The sequence below is a fragment of the Pristiophorus japonicus genome, chromosome 16 (assembly GCF_044704955.1).
Source record: "Pristiophorus japonicus isolate sPriJap1 chromosome 16, sPriJap1.hap1, whole genome shotgun sequence".
In the NCBI taxonomy this organism is placed as follows: Eukaryota; Metazoa; Chordata; class Chondrichthyes; family Pristiophoridae; genus Pristiophorus; species Pristiophorus japonicus.
Genome location: NC_091992.1, coordinates 124,938,419 through 124,950,266, shown reverse-complemented (window position 1 = coordinate 124,950,266; position 11,848 = coordinate 124,938,419).

The following is an 11,848-nucleotide window of genomic DNA, read 5'->3' as shown; positions in this document are numbered from 1 at the left end:
TGGTAGCTTTGCAACCATCAAATATTCCTGGGGGGTGGGAGGGGGAAAGAGGGAGGAGGGAGAAGGGAGAGGGAAGGAAGGCGGGGGGGAAAGAGGGGAAGGAGGGGAAGGGAAGGGGAGGGGACAGTTTCTGCTCCTGATCACCATTCCGCAACCCTGACCAGAAGTGGATTCAGGTAAGACAGCATCAGGTTTTTCTCCTGTGATCAAAACACCCGATGGCACTGCTTTGATTCACACATGGAGTGGATATTCTAGTGGGGTTCTCTGAACCATACAGCAGCAATTTGTAAGGGCAGAAAACCAAGGAAAAGAATGGATTTGCATTTCTATAGCACCTTTCATGACCACCAGACATCCCAAAGTGCTTGCAGCCAATTAAATACATTTTTTTAAAGTCACTGCTGTAGTGTGGGAAATGCGGCAGCCAATTTGCGCACAGCAAGTTCCCACAAACAGCAATTCAGTAACGACCAGATAATCTGTTTCTAGTGATGTTGATTGAAGGATAAATATTGGCCAGGATAACTCCCCTGCTCTTCTTCGAAATAATGCCACAGGATCTTTTACGTCCACCTGAGGGGGCAGACCAGGCCTCGGTTTAACACCTCATCCGAAAGACGGCACCTCCGACAATGGAGCTCTCCTTCAGTGATGCACTGGAGTGTCAGCCTAGATTTTTGTGCTCAGGTCTCAGGACTTGAACCCACAACCTTCTGACTCAGAGGGGTGAAAAAAGTCAGATGGATGGAAAATATTTGGTAGTCACTGACAATACTTCACTTTAACCGGTGTATCCATGTGATTATAGTGAAGGTTACACATATTGGACAACAAGACTTCATTTCAAAAGACTCCAGTTATACAGTTGCTCTAGATTTTGCCCAATATCCACAGACAGGTAGTTTCATCAGGAGCACAAACCCCGACGGATTTTTCCCTCCTTAGCCCAGAGGTACTGAAGATAATCATTGCACTCCGAACTACCAACCTGGCTGAGATCAACTCACTCCGGAAAGATTGGGGGTTGATGTTGAGGTACTCCCAGTCTGTGTAGCTCAGCTATTCATCCTGTTAACTGGTTAAGCCATGAGGGAATCCCAAGGCATTACCATTTCAATGCTGCTGCACCCACCCAGCTATCAATGCTGTCTTTTGAAGCACAGCAGAAAATCACCTCAGCAGTTCTAATAGTAAGACAAACTGTCAACATAATGCCTGAAAATTGAAGGAGTTGTAAAGCTGCATTCCCTGAGTTATTAAAGAACAAACTTGCCCTTATATAGCGCTTTTCACATCCTCAGGTCCAGTCCGTTAGACAGCTCACAAATAGAATTATGAGAAGAAATGAGTGGTTAGTCAACCAATGCAGTAAAAGATTTTGGCTTTAAAGCCATGAGTGTTTTGGGGTAAAGCATGTTGGTAAGGGAGAGATGGGCCGTTTTCAACCTGGCTGGTGGCTGCTGAAAGACTAGCTATCAATATACAGAACTGAGATTCATCACAACTAGATAAGGAGGTGAGGTTGCTGAGACTTTAAAGAGCTCGAAATGTAATCAAGAGGGGTGAGCAAGATGAAAGGAGAAAGTAAATGAAGGTAAAGGAGAGAGAGACTAAACAATCAGGAAACAAAGTTAAAGGATTATTAAGCATACATACACGAATGGAAGCATTGAGAATAAGAAACTCTGGCTAGAGGTATATTGATGTTCAGTTTTGAGTTCTGCCAGAACCACTCGGCTCCAGACCTCATTACAGCCTTGATCCAAACATGGACAAGGGAGCTGAATTCCAGAGGTGAGGTGATAGTGACTGCTCCTGATATCAAAGCAGCATTTGACAGAGTGTGGCATTAAGGAGCCTGAGTGAAATTGAAGTCAATGGGAATCGGGTGGGGGGAGGGAGTGGGGGGGCAGGGAACTTTCCACTGGGCTGGAGTCATACCTAGCACAAAGGAAGATGGTTGTGGTGGTTGGAGGTCAATCATCCCAGCCCCAGGACACCACTGCAGGAGTTCCTCAGGGCAGTGTTCTTGGTCCAACCATTTTCAGCTGCTTCATCAATGACCTTCCCTTCATCATAAGGTCAGAAGTGGGGATGTTCTCTGATGATTGCATAGTGAGTGGGCGAGTGAGTGGGCAAAAATTTGGCAGATGGAGTATAATGTGGGAAAGTGTGAGGTTATCCACTTTGGCAGAAAAAATAAAAGCAAATTATTTAATGGAGAAAAATTACAAAATGCTGCAGTACAAAGCAACCTGGGGGTCCTTGTGCATGAAATACAAAACGTTAGTATGCAGGTACAGCAAATAATCAGGAAGGCAAATGTAATGTTGGCCTTTATTGCAAGGGGGATGGAGTATAAAAGCAGAGAAGTCCTGCTACAACTATACAAGTTGCCACACTTAGAGTACTGCGTACAGTTTTGGTCTCCTTATTTAAGGAGGGATATTCTTGCACTGGAGGCAGTTGAGAGAAGGTTCACTAGGTTGATTCCTGAGATGAAGGGTTTGACTTAAGAAGATAGGTTGCGCCTATACTCATTGGAGTTCAGAAGAATGAGGTGTGATCTTATTGAAACATAAAAGATAATGAGGGGGCTTGACAAGGTAGATGCAGAGAGGATGTTTCCGCTCATGAGGGAATCTAGAACTAGGGGGCATAGTTTCAGAATAAGGGGCCGCCCATTTAAAACTGAGATGAGGAGGAATTTCTTCTCTGAGGGTTGTAAATCTGTGGAATTCTCTGTCCCAGGGAGATGTGGAGGGAGGCTGGGTCATTGAATGTATTTAAGGTGGAGATAGACAGATTTTTGAGCGATAGGGGAATAAAGGGTTATGGGAAGCAGGCAGGGAAGTGGAGCTGAGCCCAAGATCAGATTAGCCATGATCTTATTAGGCCACATGGTCTACTCTGCTCCTATTTCTTATCAGTTCCATTCACAACTCCTCAGATAATGAAGCAGTCCATGCCCGCATGCAGCAAGACCTGGACAACATTCAGGCTTGGGCTGATTAAGTGGCAAGTAACATTTGCGCCACACAAGTGCAAGGACTAGCTCTAACAAGCGATAGGCTAACCACTGCACCTTGGCATTCAACAGCACTACCATTGCCAAATTCCCCATCAACATCCTGGGGGTCACCATTGACCAGAAACTTAACTGGACAGAGTCAATACTGTGGCTACAAGAGGTCAGAGGCTGGGTATTCTGCAGCGAGTGTCTCACCTCCTGTCTCCCCAAAGCCTTTCCCTCATCTGCAAGGCACAAATCAGGAGTGTGATGGAATACTCTCCACTTGCCTGGATGGGTGCACCTCCAGCATCACTCAAGAAGCTCGACACCATCCAAGACAACGCAGCCCGCTTGATTGGCACCCCATCCACCACCTTAAATTCCACCACCGGCACACCGTGGCTGCAGTGTGTACCATCTACAAGATGCACTGCAGCAACTCGTCAAGGCTCCTTTGTCAGCACCTCTCAAATAGACGACCTCTACCACTGAGGAGGTCAAGGGCAGGAGGTGCATGAGAACACCATCACCTCCAAGTTACACACCATCCTGACTTGGAAATATATCGGCCCTTCCTTCATCATCGCTGGGTCAAAATCCTGGAACTCCTTCCCTAACTGCACTGTGGGAGCACCTTCACCACACGGACTGCAGCAGTTCCAGGCCGCGCCTCATCACCACCTTCTTGAGGGCAATTAGGGATGGGCAATAAATGCTGGCCTTGCCAGTGACGCTGACTCTCAAGAACACATTTAAAAAAATGTATCAGTAAGAAATGAGGTAATAGGGCCGACCCCGAGTGATTTTATTTTTCAAAATACAGGGTGGCGAGGAGGCGAAGAATATCCTGGTGGAATAGCGAGAGAGCGAAGAAATCAAACTGGGTAGTGGGAAGTGGACAGGAACTCTGCTCTGCTCAGTTTAGCACCTGCCCCATTTTCCACTAGCATTTCTGGCAGACAGGAACATTTTTGGATGGGCATATCCATTTTTGGGATGGACAGTACTGTAGGAGAGGATAGGACAGAAAGTCCTATTTCATGCCAGTTCCATCTCGTTAGCACCAGTTGATGTTCTTGGCAGTATAAAAAGAAGCATCCGGGGTTGGGAGCTGGACTAAAAGCAGAAGAAAATGTAATGAGGCCAACAATCAGAGTGGTAGCGTAGGCAGAAACCTTAGTTGTGACCCCATCTTGGTGTTTATTTTGCTGTTGCTAAATACTTTCACATCTGCCTTTGTGCCATTTGTTGTGGAACTGCTATTTTTCTGCCCTTCCCACCAGACTATAGGTGCTCATTGGGGGTACCCCTGTATCTCCCTTTTGGAAGTAATAGTGATTGTAAAGGTTAGAGAGTACTGTGAGCAGTTCTAGATGCCCCACCTTGGGAAGGATACATTGGCCTTGGAGGGAGTGCAGCGTAGGTTTACCAGAACGACACCTGTACTTCAAGGGGCCGATTTTCAGCACCTCACCGTCCGCTGCCGCCGACATTCCTCCTGAAGATCCGCCCAGTGCCACTTTCGGGGTGGCCAGGAGCGGGCGGGAGGGGAGAGCCACCAGGAACCGCCCCCGCTGACGTCAGCGGACGGCCGAGTAGCGCAACTGAGCTCCTGCCTGCCGAGCTCCCAGATTTCTGCGGGCGGGACTCGGCGGCAGAACGGGGGTGGATCGCTGGCTGCAGGCTGGTCTGTCCTCGACCGTGAGTATGAAGAACCTGACAAAAAAAGGTAAATGAACATTTTAATACTTTTTTTTAATCCAACAGCGACTGACCTGGATGGGGTCCCCTGATGGTCTTCGGATACTTTTTAAAATTTTTGTTGTTTTGTTTCCCCTCCGTGGGCCCCGACTCCATCCTTGGCGGCACTTGGGCGGCAAAGCGTCTCTGCCGCCAAGAACGTGACCTCCCGCTCACGGCCAACCAGATTGGCGGTGTACGTCTTCCATTTGCCGCCCACTGAGGGACCTTCTTAATGAATATCCCGCCCAGAGTACTATTCAGTACCTTGGTGGCACTTGGGCGGGTGGAGGCCTTGCTGAAAATCAGCCCCCAAGTGTTAAATGATGAGGCGAGATAACACAAACTAGGGTTGTATACCCTGGAATCTTGAAGTTTAAGGGGTGATTTGATCAAAGTTTTCAAGATATTAAGGGGAACAGATAGGGTTGAGAAACTATTTCCACTGGTTGGGTACACCACCTCCAGTCTGCCAGTGCAGCCTTTGGCCGCCTGAGGAAAAGAGTGTTTGAAGATCAGTCCCTCAAAACTGTCACCAAGCTCATGGTCTACAGGGCCGTAGTAATACCTGCCCTCCTGTATGGCTCAGAGACGTGGACCAGGTACAGTAGACACCTCAAGTCGCTGGAGAAATATCACCAGCGATGTCTCCGCAAGATCCTGCACAAATATTAGCGTCCTCGACCAGGCCAACATCCCCAGCATTGAAGCACTGACCACACTTGATCAGCTCCGCTGGGCAGGCCACATAGTTCGCATGTCAGACACGAGACTCCCAAAGCAAGCGCTCTACTCGGAACTCGTCCACGGCAAACGAGCCAAAGGCGGGCAGAAGAAACGTTACAAGGACACCCTCAAAGCCTCCCTGATAAAGCGCAACATCCCCACTGACACCTGGGAGTCCCTGGCCAAAGACCGCCCTAAGTGGAGGAAGTGCATCCGGGAGGGCGCTGAGCTCCTCGAGTATCGTCGCCGAGAGCATGCAGAAATCAAGCGCAGGCAGCGGAAGGAGTGTGCGGCAAACCAGGCTCCCTGCCCACCCTTTCCCTCAACGACTATTTGTCCCACCTGTGACAGAAACTGTGGTTCTCGTATTGGACTGTACAGCCACCTAAGAACTCATGCTAAGAGTGGAAGCAAGTCTTCCTCGATCCCGAGGGACTGCCTATGATGATGAGTCTAGGACTGGGAGCACAGTCTAACAATTAGAGCCAGACCTTTCAGGAGTGAAATTAGGAAACATTTCTACACACAAAGGGTGGTGGAAGTTTGGAACTCTCTTCCGCAAACAGCAATTGATGCTAGATCAATTGTTAATTTTAAATCTGAGATTGATAGATTTCTGTTAACCACAGGTATTAAGGGATATGGGGCAAAGGCAGGTATATGGAGTTAGGTCACAGATCAGCCATGATCTCATTGAATGACAGAACAGGCCTGAAGGGCTAAATGGCCTCCTCCTATTATTGATAGCTCCTTTGCTCAATACCACCACCTGAGTTTATAGGGAAGAAAATCATTCCCGACGAGCAGATTGTATGTCATGCAAGGAAATATTCACTTCTCCGATTGGTGACACACTGCATTAATCCAAAGTCCCTTGTCTAAATGCAGCAATTCACCAAGTTCCCATTAATGCAACCTTAAGAAAGCAACTTCTAGATCATTCCACAAACAATACCTGCACCCACAAGCATAATGCCAGCATAATCATTGGCACGTGCCTACTTCCTGCTTTCCATTGGTGCCAGTGAACACCTCAACCTAACCTGGTGCTACTTGAGTGGCAGGAGTGTGCAGTACTTGGCCGCTGCAGTCTAGCAGGGATTAAGATGGCTAGAATCTCTCAGCAGGTGGGTCCCACATTGGACCTGCTGTAGGCTGCATAACTTGTGTTGCTGCACAAGCAGCCTATCCCTGCCTCTTTCCTACCACACGTGGAGGCATTGAATACTGGCAAAAAGATACTCATTTCTGCAGATCGATAAACAGCACCATCAGCTGTGCACATGCCTCCCATAACATTAGTACTTGGCACTGCCTCCGCATGGTCACTGATCTATAAGAAAACAAATCTAATAGTTCCAGTGACATCAGAAGCCCCAGGCGCTGCTTTTCTGCAACTCATCAAGCCTGCTGAAGCCAGAAGAAACAGTCTGGCAGAATACGCCCTTACTGACTGCAGTCTAACCACCGATGAAGGATATGCAGACTGCCCATTCTGCAACAATGTTACAGAAGCTGCTGTATACTCCATGGTAACCTGCAGTTTTGTTAAACCATCCATCACACTGTGCGTGCTGCCAGTGGACTCTGAGCCACGATCTCCAGCACACTATCTGATACAGCTTCCCATAGCCTGAGCCAAAGCTTGATGCTCCGCCAGCATCATTATTTTAAACTCAGGACCCAGAAGCTCCAACGCCCCAGCCTCCTCATGCAGGAGGTGATGACTCCTAACCCTTCACGACTGATGGGAGCATGCTAAAAAGTGCCTGCTTTGTTAGAGGCTCATGTGCTACGTGGGAAGTCATGGGCGCTCCCCAGTGTCCCTGACGACTACATGTGCAAGAAGTGTATCCAGCTGCAGCTCCTGACAGACCACATTGCGGCACTGGAGCTGCGGATGGATTCACTGTGGAGCATCCACGATGCTGAGGATGTCATGAATAGCACACTTAGTGAGTTGGTCACACCGCAGGTTAAGGTTACACAGGCAGATAGGGAATGGGTGACCATCAGGAAGATCAGTGGAAGGAAGGTAGTGCAGTCATCTCCCTCCAAAACAGATATACCACCTTGGGTACTGTTAGGGGAGATGACTCATCAAGGGAAGGCAGCAACAGCCAAGTTCATGGCATCATGAGTGCTCTGCTGCAGGAGGGCAGGAAAAAGTGTGGGAGGGCTATAGTGATAGGGGATTCTATTGTAAAGGGAATAGATAGGTGTTTCTGCAGCCACAAATGAGACTCCAGGATAATATGTTGCCTCCCTGGTGCAAGGGTCAAGAATGTCACGGAGCGACTGCAGCGCATTCTGGAGGGGGAGGGTGAACAGCCAGCTGGCGTGGTACATATAGGCATCAACAATATAGGTAAAAAAACGGGATGAGGTCCTACAAGCTGAATTTAGGGAGCTAGGAGTTAAATTAAAAAGTAGGACTTCAAAAGTAGTAACCTCAGGATTTCTACCAGTGCCACGTGCTAGTCAGAGTAGGACTTGCATGATAGCTCAGATGAACACATGGCTTGAGTAATGGTGCAAAGGGGAGGGATTCAAATTCCTGGGACATTGTAACCGGTTCTGGGGGACCAGTACAAACCGGACGGTCTGCACCTGGGCAGGACCGGAACCAATGTCCTAGGGGGAATGTTTGCTAGTGCTGTTGGGGAGGGTTTAAAGTAAAAAGGCAGGGGGATGGGAATCTATTCAGGGAGGCAGAGGGAAGTAAAAAGGAGGCAGAAGCAAAAGGTAGAAAGGAGATAAGCAAGAGGGGAGGGCAGAGAAATCAAGGGCAAAAATCAAAAAGGGTCACATTACAACATAATTCTAAAAGGACAAAGAGTGTTAAAAAAACAAACCTGAAGACTCTGAGTCTCAATGCGAGGAGCATTCATAATAAGATGGAGGAATTGACTGCGCAGATAGCTGTAAACGGATATGATGTAATTGGGATTACGGAGACATGGCTCCAAGGTAACCAAGGCTGGGAAGTCAACATCATGGGGTATTCAATATTCAGGAAGGACAGACAGGAGGGAAAAGGTGGGGTAACATTACTGGTTAGAGATTAACGCAATAGTTAGTAAGGAAGGACATTAGCGTGGATGATGTGGAATCTATATGGGTAGAGCTGCGAAACACCAAATGGCAGAAAACATCAGTGGGAGTTGTGTACAGACCACCAAACAGTATTAGGGGGGTTGGGGATGATATCAAACAGGAAATTAGGGACGTGTGCAATAAGGGTACAGTAGTTATCATGGGTGACTTTAATCTGCATATTGATTGGGCTAACCAAACTGGTAGCAATACTATGGAGGAGGATTTCCTGGAACAATATGTCGAGGAACCAACTAGGGAGCTGGCCATCCTAGACTGGGTGATGTGTAACGAGAGAGGATTAATTAGCAATTTGGTCGTGCGGGGCCCCTTGGGGAAGAGTGACCATAGTATGGTAGAATTCTTCATTAAGATGGAGAGTGACACAGTTAATTCAGAGACTAGGGTTCTGAACTTAAAGAAAGGAAACTTCAATGGTATGAGACGTGAATTGGCTAGGATAGACTGGAGAATGATACTTAAAGGGTTGACGGTGGATAGGCAATGGCAGACATTTAAATATCACATGGATGAACTACAACCATTGTACATCCCTGTGTGAAGTAAGAATAAAAAAGGGAAGGTGGATCAACCGTGGCTAACAAGGGAAACTAGGGAAGGTGTTAAATCTAAGGAAGAGGCAAATAAATTGGCCAGAAAAAGCAGCAAACCTGAGGACTGGGAGAAATTTAGAATTCAGCATAGGAGGACTAAGGATAGGAGGGGGAAAATAGAGTATGAGAGTAAGCTTGCAGGGAACATAAAAGCTGACTGCAAAAGCTTCTATAGATATGTGAAGAGAAAAAGATTAGTGAAGACTAATGTAGGTCCCTTGCAGTCAGAATCAGGGGAATTCATAATGGGGAACAAGGAAATGGCAGACCAATTGAACAAATACTTTGATTCTGTCTTCACTAAGGAAGACACGAATAACCTCCTGAAAATACAAGGGACCGAGGGTCTAGCGAGAAGGAGGAACTGAGGGAAATCCTTTATAGTCAGGAAATGGTGTTGGGGAAATTGAAGGGACTGAAGGCCGATAAATCCCCAGGGCCTAATAGTCTGCATCCCAGAGTACTTAAGGAAGTGGCCCTAGAAATAATTGATGCATTAGTCGTCATTTTCCAACATTCTATAGACTCTGGTTCGGTTCCTGTGGATTGGAGGGTAGCTAATGTAACCCCACTTTTAAAAAAAGGAGAAAACAGGGAATTATAGACCGGTTAGCCTGACATCGGTAGTAGGGAAAATGTTGGAATCAATTATTAAAGATGTAATAGCAGCGCATTTGGAAAGCAGTGACAGGATCGGTCCAAGTCAGCATGGATTTAAGAAAGGGGAATCATGCTTGACAAATCTTCTAGAGTTTTTTGAGGATGTAACTGGTAGAGTGGATAAGGGTGTGGTGTATTTGGACTTTCAAAACGCTTTTGATAAGGTCCCACACAGATTAGTGTGCAAAATTAAGGCACATGGTATTGGGGGTAATGTATTGACGTGGATAGAGAACTGGTTGGCAGACAGGAAGCAAAGAGTGGAAATAAACGGGTCCTTTTCAGAATGGCAGGCAGTGACTAGTGAGGTACCGCAGGGTTCAGTGCTGGGACCCCAGCTATTTACAATATACATTAATGATTTGGACGAAGGAATTAAATGTAATATCTCCAAGTTTGCAGATGACACTAAGCTGGGTGGCAATGTGAGCTGTGAGGAGGATGCCAAGAGGCTGCAGGGTGCCTTGGACAGGTTAGGTGAGTGGGCAAATACATGGCAGATGCAGTGTAATGTAGATAAATGTGAGGTTATCCACTTTGGTGGCAAAAACAGGAAGGCAGAATATCATCTGAATGGTGACAGATTAGTAAAAGGGGAGGTGCAACGAGACGTGGGTGTCATGGTACATCAGTCATTGAAGGTAGGCATGCAGGTACAGCAGGCGGTTAAGAAAGCAAATGGCATGCTGGTCTTTATAGCGAGGGGATTTGAGTATAGGAGCAGGGAGGTCTTGCTGCAGTTGTAAGGGCCTTGGTGAGACCACACCTTGAGTATTGTGTGCAGTTTTGGTCTCCTAATCTGAGGAAGGACATTCTTGCTATTGAGGGAGTGCAGCGAAGGTTCACCGGCCTGACAACCGGGATGGCAGGATTGACATATGAAGACTGGATCGACTAGGCTTATATTCACTGGAATTTAGAAGAATGAGAGGGGATCTCATAGAAACATATAACATTCTGACGGGAGTGGACAGGTTAGATGCAGGAAGAATGTTCCCGATGTTAGAGAAGTCCAGAACCAGGGGCCACAGTCTAAGGATTAGGGGTAAGCCATTTAGGACTGAGATGAGGAGAAACTTCTTCACTCAAGAGAATTGTGAACCTGTGGAATTCTCTACCACAGAAAGTTGTTGAGGCCAGTTCGTTAGATATATTCAAAAGGGAGTTAGATGTGGCCCTTACGGCTAAAGGGATCAAGAGGTATGGAGAGAAAGCAGGAATGGGGTACTGAAGTTGCATGATCAGCCATGATCATATTGAATGGTGGGGCAGGCTCGAAGGGCCGAATGGCCTACTCCTGCACCTACTTTCTATGTTTTCTCTGACACCTCTAGGATTGGGGGGAGAGTAGTATGGTTTTCTCAGTCGCATAGTTCACATCACTTTTAGTAGGAGTGAAGTAACAGTTTCACGACATGGTTCACTAATTAATGTAGGCTGCAATAGGTACAGAACATATCCTCCTACTTCCCATCCACCACCTTTTTTGGCCTCCATTCCAAGCTTTTGCTGCTCCTTTAGGATTGGGGTGGGTGGGGTGGGACCTCATGTCACAGCTTTCTCACCCATCACAGGTTGTCTTCTCCTTGAAAAACACAATAAACTAAGGGTTACCTAGCATGCAGTAAAAGCCATATATCAGCAAGCTGCCTATAATGGGTGTGATTACAGGTGAATGTGGCCAACAATTACATTCCATACAAGACATTTGTAGAATGAATATATGCAAGGATGCGCGTGAAGAAACACTTCCAGGTAAAGGCAGGGATGCAAACGCACCATCCTACCCCACGGGCAATTCGAGCACATTAACACAGCAGATTGGAGGGGCCGGGGGGGGAAAGAGAGCAAGGGGTCAACACAAGTGGCATACATGATTAGTATAATGTATTGTTGGACCGTGGGTCTGACTTCTGTTACTTTGCTTCTCTGGTAAGGTCATACATTTTTTTCTGGCACAGAATAGCCATGCACAGGGTATTGGGAGTTGGCACTA